This window comes from Dermacentor silvarum, chromosome 5, assembly GCF_013339745.2.
Source record: "Dermacentor silvarum isolate Dsil-2018 chromosome 5, BIME_Dsil_1.4, whole genome shotgun sequence".
NCBI lineage: Eukaryota > Metazoa > Arthropoda > Arachnida > Ixodida > Ixodidae > Dermacentor > Dermacentor silvarum.
This window is the reverse complement of record NC_051158.1, coordinates 80873290-80885471: the sequence shown is the minus strand read 5'-3', so window position 1 is coordinate 80885471 and position 12182 is coordinate 80873290.

The window sequence follows — 12182 nt, the reverse complement described above, 5'->3', positions numbered from 1 at the left end:
GCCGTTACACCATCATCGTTATACCATCATCGCACTTCGAAGTTGTCAAGCCATTGTCGTCACACCACACATACCATCGTCGTCACCTAGGCGTCTTCCTCCCATTGTGCCATTGTGGCCGTTACATCGAAGCCTTCGTTCCATTACGGTCAATGCGCCGTCGTTATTTCATCGTAATTGTTGCGTCGTAATCATACCGTTATCTCCATCCCGTCTCCATCATTCCATCGCCGTCATGTTTGTCATGTGCATAATCGAACGCCTACACGCTATAGGGAGGAGGCGGTTCCCAGTGGTACTGTCCAACTGGGTCGTTTGGTATCTACTTACAAATCATTGCTAAGGAGGAACAGCATTCTTCATAAACAGCAATGAAAGCTTCGCTTCAAGTGTTTAGCACAGCACAGGCGATCGCAGATTGTTTGTACTCTGAGCTTACAGCTCACTTCGGCTTGTGCGCGAGGGTATTTTCAATCTTGTGTATGAGCGCATAGGATGAAAATGAATGACAGTGCCAGTGAGGTTTCAAAACCATTTCCGTTTAATTCCACTGTGTTGTAACCCCGATAATGATAGCCGGCAAAAATGATTCTGTTTCAATACACAAAACATACAATGCACACAACACCCATGCGCCGTATATCAATCTATGCGACACCTATTAAAGAGTCATTAAATTACTATATTCAGTTTATTACCAAGTATTCACATCACCAATTAACGGGTATTGCAAAGTTGCACGATATCATCAAGTAAAATGTTTTGTAACCGGAAAAGTATTTCAGCTTTGCTGTTAGTAGTATGGTGTGAGCGTGTTTAAGGGGAGTAAACTACCACCACCTGACGTTTCTTCGTTTAACTCTGCTCTGCTTTCATTGCCATGGCGAGACACAGCAGGCTGGATTCATAAGTGTTCAGATCGAAAAGATGCTCAAGTCTGCAGTCTCAAACCTGCATTACACCATGAAGGCCGTGTCAGGCGACCCTTTTGGTAAAGCGCATGTCACGCCTGTCACAACAGTGCAAGAAATTAACAAAAGTAGGACCACAACTCTGCTTTGAAGCTAGCAGTGAAATTTGGCACGACGTAACTGTATCCATAAAAACTGGAGACCGGCTCTCACTCACCTTCTTTTGCTAGCAGTAGAAGCACTGGCATTTAGGGGTCACAAAGAAGAAATGATTACATTGTAAAATAGAAAAAGCATGGTTACGTAATACTGAATTGTTATTTTGTTTAGCAATAGTTCGATCAGTCACAATCCAGTCATGTTCTCACGTGGGCCTTTATTTATTTATTATTTGTTCCCCTAGCCCCTAGCCACGCTTTAGTTGTGCATATGTCCATGATGTGGATGGCAATAGGCTATATAAATCGAACTTGAACTCAGTTCGATTAGGACACACAGGCTGCGCACCCTCTTCTCTGAAACGCATGTCCTCCGGTACAGCAATGTGCTGATTTAAGCGGTAGCACTTGTAGTCAGGGCAGTATATATTGTTACGGTGAGGAAAGAAGACAATGTCGACTAGGCAGAAGACGACGAAGTGGCAAGAGCCTCCCTGGATTCCCAGCGGCTGTTTATGTATCTCTTGTAAAAATATCGTTATGTACCCGTGACAATATATATATATATATATATATATATATATATATATATATATATAGTGAAGAAGAAGAAGACGCGCCTCCGTCCAGCGGCATCGCCAATGCTCGGCCAGCTCTGCTCGCGCTGTTGGTCGCTGGTGTTTTGGAGACGGTGCTCCACGCTGCCTCGCCGTTCTTGGAACTCGTAGCGTCCTTGACGGACGCCGCCAATAAACCTCTTCTGAATTGGTGGAGGTTGCTGGATTTCCCCCGCCGCTTGCACCCTGGAGCTTCGAACCCGAACGCTTCCGAAGCCCATCATGACCGACAGCACCGACCCGCCGGCGCCTGCCCCCCAGCCCGTCATCTGCATCGGGGTTCCTCGGCAACGTGATCCGAAGGTCTTCAGCGGCACAGATGAAACGAACGTGGAGGACTGGTTTACGTCGTATGAGCGGGTGAGCGCGCATAACAAGTGGAACGACGTCGCGAAGTTGACCAACGTCATATTTTATCTTACTGGCGCTGCCCAACTCTGGTTTCATAACCACGAAGTCGACATCCCGACATGGTCAACATTCAAGACGTCTTTCACTCAAGTGTTTGGTCGACCTGCTGTGCGCAAACTGCGCGCTGAACAGCGCTTGCGAGCCCGTGCACAGCAGACTGGTGAAAATTTCACTAGCTACATTGAACACGTAATCGACCTTTGTAAACATGTCAACGCCGCCATGCCCGAAGCTGATAAAGTTCAGCACATCCTCAAAGGCATCGATGACGGCGCATTCCAGATGCTTTTGGCCAGGAATCCGCGCAACGTTTCTGAAGTAGTCACGTTATGCCAGAGCTACGAAGAGCTGAAGAAGCAATGCACCCTGACTCGGCAGCCTCGGTCTACCGCCGACTCGCTAGCGATTCTGGTTGCCGTTTCCGACCACTCTCCACTGCTTCACCAGATTCAGGACTTCGTGCGCGAGGAGGTTGCCCGTCAACTTTCACTGGTCCCCTTCACTCAGGAGCCGTCCTGTCGTATGCCTTCGACGCTCCGTACTGTCATTGCCGAAGAGGTCGCACAAGCTGTTCCCGTCGCTCACCACCAGCCACCTGTAGCCGCGCCTCTTCCCTATACACAGACAGTGCAGCCTGTCGCCGCGCCTCTTACGTGTATGTGCAGGCAGTGCAGCCCGTTGCCGTGCCTCCTACCTATGCGAAGGTAGTGCGTAGGCCTCCCCAGCCGCCTTTCTCGATCCTGCAACAGTCTGCACCACCGGCCGCTCCTACTGCTTCTTGGGCCGGGCCGAGAGACAGCAATCTATGGCGGACGCCTGACAATCGTCCCGTCTGTTACGCCTGCTGCACGCCTGGACACGTCGCTCGCTATTGCCGCCGTCGCCTTCCAACTCCCGACGCCGCTGCCCGGCCGTTCCAGTATGGCGGTCAGCCCATGCACCAATCAGCCCCGTGTCCCTCCCAGCGCTACATTTCTTCTGACCTCCCTGCATTTCCATCGCGCCGATCCCCATCTCCTCGTCGACGATCGCTCTCCCCAATGCGTCACCGACCCGCACCCTCCGACCAGGAAAAGTAAGCGCCGCAGTTCGCGAGGCAAGAACTGCGCCATCTTCGAACTGCCCAAGTCCTCGCTCTTCTCCTGCTAACATGGCCGCAATATCTGTCGAAGGTATTTCTACTTTTGCGCTTGTGGACACCGGCGCTGCCGTTTCTGTTATAGCCGCCAAACTATGCCGTTCGCTGCGCAAGGTGACCACGCCGCTGTCTGGACTGTCGCTTCACACGGCAAGCGCGCAGCACGTAACACCTCTCGCAGCCTGTACTGCCCGTGTGCTTTTACAAGGCGTTTTGTGCATTGTCGAGTTCATTGTTCTTCCTGCCTGCTCACATGACGTCATCCTGGGGTGGGACTTCTTGTCCCGTCATAATGCCGTGATCGACTGCGCACGCGCTGAAGTTGAAATTTCGCTGCTGTGTGACGCACCATCCCACGACGCTCTTGATCAGCCACCTAAACTGGTCGTGCGTGAGGACACCGACATTCCACCTGGCTCTTTTGCGCTTGTCCCAGTCGTCTGCGATGCCCTCACCGATGCGACGGTCTTCATTACGCCATCTGACATCTTTGTGAGTCGCAAAGCCGTTCCACTGCCTTTTGCAACACTTGACATCGCCGCCGGCATCAGCAATATTTTTGTGTACAATCCGCTTTCTGCGTCGCTTACGTTGCGTGTCGGCGAATGCCTCGGCCGCGTGGAACAGCTTGACTCTTCGTTCTTTGTTACTGTGCCAGACGAATCTTTCCATGTTGACTCGCACGAACTCCTCGCCCTTTCCACGCATGATGAGTCGTCGAGTGACATCTTTTCCGGTTCCATCGCCACTACACTAACCCCTGCCGAACGCCCCGAGTTTATTCAGCTTCTGCACCACTTCAGAGATCCCTTCGATGTTTCTCAGCCGCAATTGGGCCGAACGTCAGAAGTGCAGCACTACATCACCAGCCGTTACGTCAACGACCATACCACGTCTCCGCCGACGAGCGTCGCGTCATCAACGACCAAGTCGACGATATGCTACGCCGTGGCGTTATCCAACCATCTCACAGTCCCTGGACATCTCCTGTCGTTCTCGTTCGCAAGAAGTACGGGTCTATCCGCTTTTGCGTTGACTACCGTCGATCGAATAAGGTCACGCGCAAGGACGTCTATCCTTTGCCGTGCATCGACCACACCCTTGACAGCCTTCAGGGCGCAGAATTCTTTTCGTCCCTAGACTTGCGTTCTGGCTACTGGCAGGTTCCAATGGCTGAAGCCGATCGCCAGAAAACGGCGTTTATTACACCTGACGGCCTATACGAGTTCAACGTGATGCCCTTTGGACTTTGCAACGCGCCTGCTACGTTTGAACGACTCATGGACAATACGCTGCGTGCCCTCAAGTGGTCTATGTGTCTTTGTTACCTCGACGATGTCGTGGTTTTCTCGCCTGACTTTCCGACCCACCTACTTCGCCTTCGGCATGTTTTCACGAGTCTCACCAACGCTGGCCTGCAACTGAACCTCAAGAAGTGCCGCTTCACCGCGCGGAAGCTGACCATCTTAGGCCACACTGTGTCCAAGCAAGGCATTCTACCGGATTCCTCGAAACTTCGTGCAGTCGCTCAGTTCGCGAAGCGTACTATCGTCAAAGAACTACGCAGTTTTGTGGGCCTGTGCTCATATTTCCGGCGCTTTGTCTGCAATTTGGCATCGATCATGTCGCCCTCGACCCAGCACCTACGCGGTGGCGCGGACTTCTCCTCCTGGTCTCCTGCATGCGACGCCGCGTTTGCTACACTGCGTCGTCTTCTTACCTCTCCACCTATTCTTCGCCATTTAAAACCGACAGCTGCAACTGAGGTGCATACAGATGCCAGCGGGGTCGGTCTTGGCACCGTCCTCGCGCAACGCAAGCCCGGCCACTCCGAATACGTGGTTACCTATGCGAGTCGTACGCTGACAAAAGCAGAGTCCAATTACAGCTTAGCTGAAAAAGAGTCTCTATGGCTCTGGTATGGGCGCTTGGCAAGTTCCGCCCATACTTATACGGCCGCCCATTTGATCTGGTAACGCATCACCACGCGCTTTGTTGGCTCGCCACGTTGAAAGATCCATCTGGCCGCTTAGCACGCTGGGCGCTCCGAATCCAGGAGTACGATATTCGCGTCGTCTACCACTGTGAACGCAAGCACACTGACGCAGATGCCCTGTCCCGTTCACCTCTACCTCCCGACTCGGCCCACGGAACCAGTTGCACTCACCCCTGTCATCTCTTGACCTTGACTCGATTTGCACCGAACAACGCCGTGACCCGTGGATCGCTTCTCTTTTCGCCTATCTTTCTGGACCACCGACCGCTCCTGTATCCCGATCCCTCCGACGCCAAGCTGTTCATTTCGCCATTCGTTATCACCTGCTTCACCGACGCAACTACGCTCCCGAAGGCCGTAGATGGCTACTAGTCATTCCCCGCAGCTTAAGATCCCAAATCTGTGCCTCTTTTCACGACGATCCGCAATGTGGCCACACCATGGAGTACTTAAGACTTACGAACGTATAAGCCATTGCTACTACTGGCGGGGAATGTACACTTTTATACGAAAGTTTGTTCAGTGCTGCCCTGACTGTCAACGTCGCAAATTACCACCTTTACGTGCGTCTGGCGCCTTGCAGCCGCTTCCTTGCCCTGCCAAACCCTTCGATCGCGTAGGCATTGACCTCTACGGCCCGCTTCCCATGACACCGGATGGCAATCGGTGGATCATAGTTGCTGCGGACCATTTGACACGCTACGCCGAAACTGCTGCTCTACCGAATGCTACCGCGCGGGATATAGCCTCTTCGTCCTGCATCGCTTCGTCCTTCGACATGGTGCACCTCGAGAACTTCTCAGTGCTAGAGGTCGCACCTTCCTCTCCGAGGTCGTCGAAGCTCTGCTTTCGGAATGCCACATTATTCATCGAACGACCACGGCTTACCATCCGCAAACTAACGGGCTCACGGAGCGGTTTAACCGCACTCTCGGTGATATGCTCGCGATGTACGTGGCATCTCATCATGGCAACTGGGACCGCGTACTTACGTTTGTAACGTTCGCATACAACACCGCGATAGAAGCTACAACGGGGTTTTCACCTTTCTTCCTCCTATATGGACGGGAGCCATTGCATACCATCGACACTCTCCTTCCATACCGTCCTGACGCTTCCGAGTGCCCACCTGTGTACGAAGCTGCCCGACAAGCCGAAGAGTGCCGCCAGCTCGCGCGCACATTTACGTCTCAAGAACAACAGCGCCAGATAGAAGGACGCGCCGACTTACCGCCCAGTCCCACGTATGCCCCAGGGTCTCTTGTATGGCTGGCTGTTCCTTGCCAAACTCCAGGCCTTTCCTCAAAACTCGTTCCAAAGTACGAAGGGCCTTACCGCGTCTTGGAGCGAACGTCCCCGGTGAATTTTCTCATCGGGCCACTTTCTCCATCTGATAAAATGCGCCAGCGTGGACGTGACCTTGTCCACGTGGCGCGTCTCAAGCCCTACCATGACCCTCTGCCAACAACAACTTAGGTCGCCAGGATGGCTCTTTCTCTGCGGGGGCGATTGTGAAGAAGACGCGCCTCCGTCCAGCGGCATCACCAACGCTCGGCCCGCTCTGCTCGCGCTGTAGGTCGCTGGTGTTTTTGGAGACAGTGCTCCACGCTGCCTCGCCGTTCTTGGAACTCGTAGCGTCCTTGAAGGACACCGCCAATAAACCTCTTCTCAACATATATATATATATATATATATATATATATATTGTAACGAGCATACAAGGAGCAGTTGGAAAGAAGAGGAGGACGAAGTGCTTCTAGGTCTGGTTGCGCGCTCTCCATGATCCATCTCCTGTAAATAAAGTCATTTCTGCCCAACTCTCCGTAACAGTTGTGGTGGACGGTGCTGGGTAATCGACCCCCGAAGACGGAGGTTATACCGCAAGTTCTTCGTCGAAGCCGCCGCCTTGCTGGACTTCCACCGAACCCAGCGGAGTTGGAGATGTCCCGCGACGCGGAAGAGCAACGGCCTGTCCCAGCCTCTGCCAGTTCTGCCCAGCAACTACGAGATGCACGTCCCTTCGCCGGAAAACCGGGCGAAGACGTCGATGAATGGCTCATCCATTACAAACGGGTGAGCGCCTACAACAAGTGGAATAGCACTTCCCAGCTTTCCAACGTTGTGTTCTTTCTTACGGATACCGCGTTGGTGTGGTTTGACAACAACGAGGAGACATTCACAACATGGGAAAGATTTGTTTCGCAAATCAAAGAGCGCTTCGGTGACTCCGTGACGAAAAAGAAAAGGGCAGAGCAGACGCTTTCACAACGCGCGCAAGTACCAGGCGAAACATGCATGACCTACATTGAGGAAGTGCTAAAACTCTGCAGGATGGTGGACTCTGGCATGTCCGAGGAAGACAAAGTCGGGCACATCCTAAAAGGAATCGCCGAGGACGTTTATAGCTTTCTGATTGCTAAAGACAACCTGGCCTCTGTCGCCGACGTCATCCGGCACTGCCGCACGTTCGAGCAGCTTAAGACGAGGCGCGTTACGCCGAAGTTTGGCAGATTAGCCAACGTTACGACCGTTGCAAGCATAGATAACGACCAGTCGCTCGATCTTGCTTCAACGATCCGTCAAATAGTTCGAGAGGAGCTCAGCCTGCACTCACAAGTGACTCACCGTGATACTTATCACCCATGCTCGTCCCCAGCTGTTGAGACAACCGTTTCATCCTTGTCCGAGTATCCAGCGGAATATAGACTCCCGCCTCGACAGCCACCACTTGTTTACGAAAGCGGCGCTCCCTCTGACGCTCGATCACGAAGGGCAGAGCCACGGTATTATCGCCAAGGCCCCGTGACTTATGATGCCGGGACGCGACCAGAGCAACGTCGACCCTACTACCAGGACCCCAATTACGACCGATACAACCGATCCCAGCGAACACCGGAGGCGAGTTACCCAAGACAGAACGAACTCGCTTACCGCCCACAGAGAGCAAGCATTGGTTTTGAAGAGTATACAGTGAACCGTGACCCTCCCGTGTGCTACAGCTGCGGTTCCACGGGACACATAGCTCGTTACTGTCGCCAACACCGTCAGCCACGAAGGATACCGCCGATGTTTTCGCCACCTGGAACCCGTACTTCGCACGACCCATGGACCAGTTCACTTCCCACGGACCGTTTCTCGCGCGAGATCAGACGCAGCGATTCGCCAGCGTCTGACCGCAGCCTGACACCACCAATTAACCGTCCTCGTCGTTCTCCGTCCCCTCGGCGCCGTGCATCTTCGCCCCCGCCGGGAAACTAGCATCCGCGGCCGATGGAGGTGAGGTCGCCGGACGGTCTTTGGATGAAATACCTCTGCCTGCTGTGATGATCAAAAACAAAGTGAATGTGCTAGTTAACGGATTGCCGACCACTGCTTTAGTTGATACTGGTGCGAATGTGTCTGTCATGAGCCTCACTTTCAAGAACCGCGTAGGCCACAAAGTTATGTTTTCATGGGACGATGCCGTTACCTTTCGTGGAGTGGGCGGAGAGTGGCTCCACCCCCTCGGTGTTTGCGCTGTAAGTGTTACGTTGGCTGGGAAAGTGTTTGTGTCGGAGTTTTTAGTCCTTGCCCGCTGTTCGCACGATGTAATTCTCGGCATAGATTTCCTTCAACACTGCGGCGCTTCTGTGGACTGTGGAAATGGTGAAATCCACGTGAACGAGGTGCTTTTACCCGCGCTTTCTGAACAAAGCTCGTGTGACGAAGAAAGGAATACGCTCAGTGTGCTTGATGCAGTGCTTGCCCCCTCATGGTGCCTAACGCCCGTTCGTGTTTGTGCAACTACTGTTGACGCTCCTTGCGTTGACCTCGTGATTAGGCCCATCAGCATTAACTGTGCTAAAAAATGTATACTCGTGCCTTGCTCTGTCGTGTGCTTGACGAGAGGAGTCGCGACGTTGTGGGCGCTGAATTGTTCCGCCACGCCAGTAGTTCTGCCTCGAGGCATGAAAATTGCCCTTTTCGATGAAGCTTCATGCAGCTCAATAGCAGTACTCACAGCAGAGCCCGCTCCTGCTTACTCTCCATGCGATTATCGCCCTTCTGAAGAGCTGATTCTCGGTATGATCAGCAAGGCTCTCTGCACACCTGAGCGTCAAGCACTGGTACAAGTCCTATCTCGACATGTTGCTGCATTTGATTTTACCCACGGAGATAAGCCACTTGATTTACCATCATCACGAGCTCGCCACAGAATAGATACCGGCTCAGCACACCCCATTCGCCAGAAGCCCTACCGCGTGTCATCCTCAGAGCGCAAGGTTATCGCAGAACAAGTTAAGGAAATGATGAAAAAAGGTGTTGTTCAAGAGTCGTCCAGCCCATGGGCAGCTCCAGTAATCCTCGTCCGGAAGAAAGATGGTTCCTGGAGATTCTGCGTAGATTACAGACGTCTAAACGCTGTGACGAAGAAGGATGTCTACCCACTACCGCGAATCGACGACGTCATCGATTGCTTACACGCTGCTTCTTATTTTTCGACGCTTGATCTACGATCGGGGTATTGGCAAATACCTATGGAATCTAAAGACAAGGAAAAGACCGCATTCGTGACCCCAGATGGCTTATTCGAATTTAATGTTATGCCTTTTGGCCTCTGTAATGCTCCCGCCACCTTTGAAAGATTCATGGATACAATATTACGTGGCCTAAAGTGGGAGATATGCATGTGTTACTTGGATGATGTTGTAATCTTCGGCCGCACGTTGGAAGAACATAACGCCCGCCTGAGTCTTGTTCTGAGTTGCATCGAGACAGCTGGACTAGTTTTAAACTCAAAAAAGTGTCGGTTTGGCGAGCGTCAAACATTGGTTCTGGGACATCTAGTCGACAAGGATGGCGTCAGACCCGATCCCCGTAAGCTTGAAGCAGTCAGCTCTTTCAAACCACCACAGACAGCACGAGAACTTCGCTCCTTCATTGGTCTATGTTCCTATTTTCGTCGTTTTGTACCCCGATTTGCCGATATTGTTCACCCGTTGACATCTATTCTGCGACAGGATGTATCCTTCACATGGACACCGGAGTGTGACGCATCGTTCTCGCAACTGAAATTTATACTAACGTCAGCATCCCTCTTGCGTCACTTCGACCCATCTTGCCCGACTGAAGTGCACACCGATGCGAGTGGAATCGGAATAGGAGCGGTACTTGTACAACGCCACAACAACGCCGAACATGTCGTTGCATATGCCAGCCGTTGTCTGAGCAAGTCCGAGCGCAATTATACGGTTACGGAGCAGGAATGCCTGGCAGCTGTTTTCGCCGTGCAGAAATTTCGATGTTATCTTTACGGAAGACCATTTAAGATAGTCACCGATCATCACTCTTTATGCTGGCTGGTTGGCTTGCGTGATCCATCAGGTCGACTCGCGCGCTGGGCGCTGCGCCTTCAGGAATATGACTTCGTGGTGTCATACAAGAGCGGACGTCGTCATGCCGACGCAGATTGCCTTTCTCGCATTCCTCTTGCGACTTCCGACTGCGAAGCTGAGAATTTTGATGACTATCTCGCTGCCATTACTCGTACGTTCCCCGACGCGGCGGACTTTCAGAGAGAGCAACGCAATGATCTCAACCTGGATCCGCTGTTTGCCGCCGCTCGTACTGCTCAAGGCAGCGGTCGCTTCACCATTCGTGATGAGTTGCTGTATAAGAACAATTACTCCGGGAATGGAGCACGTTTCTTCTAGTTGTTCCCGAGAGTCTCCGCGCCGACGTCTTACGCGCCATGCATGACGATGCGATATCTGGTCATTTTGGTTTCGTGCGAACGCTACACCGCACGCAAGAGCGATTTTACTGGCCCAACATGTCCCAGACAACCAAACACTATGTCGCTAGTTGTGAAACGTGTCAACGTCACAAGCGACCAACCACCGCTGTACCAGGTCCCCTGCAGCCATTGACACCGCCCAGTACACCTTTCGAGCAAGTAGGCATTGACCTTATGGGTCCATTCCCGTTATCTAACAATAAGAACCGTTGGATAATCGTTTGCGTGGACCATCTCACACGGTACGCAGAAACTGCAGCCATACCCTCTTCCACCGCTGCATGTGTGGCGCTTTTCCTGCTGCGTTCCGTAGTTCTTCGTCATGGTCCGCCGCGTGTTATCATCAGTGACCGTGGTCGCCAGTTCATTGCGGACGCCGTTGAGGAGCTACTTCGTCTGTGCACTTCTGAGTTCCGTCACTCCACACCGTATCATCCACAGACCAACGGCCTCGTTGAAAGGACGAACCGAACACTGACCAACATGCTTGCCATGTATGTTTCCTCCAACCATAAGAACTGGGACGACGTGCTGCCCTTCATAACCTACGCATACAACACGGCGAAACATGAAATCTCCTCTATGCAAGGCTACCGCGCAGCCCTCTCGATACTTTCTTAAACTTTATTCTGCACGACGACGATTCTGTGTCAAAGACTGTGTGCCTCGCTGAAGAAGCCCGCCGAATAGCCCGCCTTCGTACTTTGGCCTCGCAACACCGTTCAAAGGACCGTTACGACGAGCGTCACGGGCCTGTTTCGTTCGCCAAAGGCGACTTGGTGCTTCTTTGGACACCACAACGCAAGCGGGCCTTGTGTCAAAAGTTCCTGTCCCACTATTCCGGCCCATACGTTGTCCTGGAACGTTTGAGTGAACTTTGTTATGTGGTAGCTCGCCTCCTGGGCAATGGCCGGCGATCAAGTAGAACGCAAGTGACTCATGTTGCTCGCCTGAAACGTTTTCATCCTACTGATGCCTCCTAACTCGCCCTACGGGCTTCGTCTGCTTGTGGGGGAATGTAACGAGCATACAAGGAGCAGTTGGAAAGAAGAGGAGGACGAAGTGCTTCTAGGCCTGGTTGCGCGCTCTCCATGATCCATCTCCTGTAAATAAAGTCATTTCTGCCCAACTCTCCATAACAATATATATATATATATATATATATATATATATAA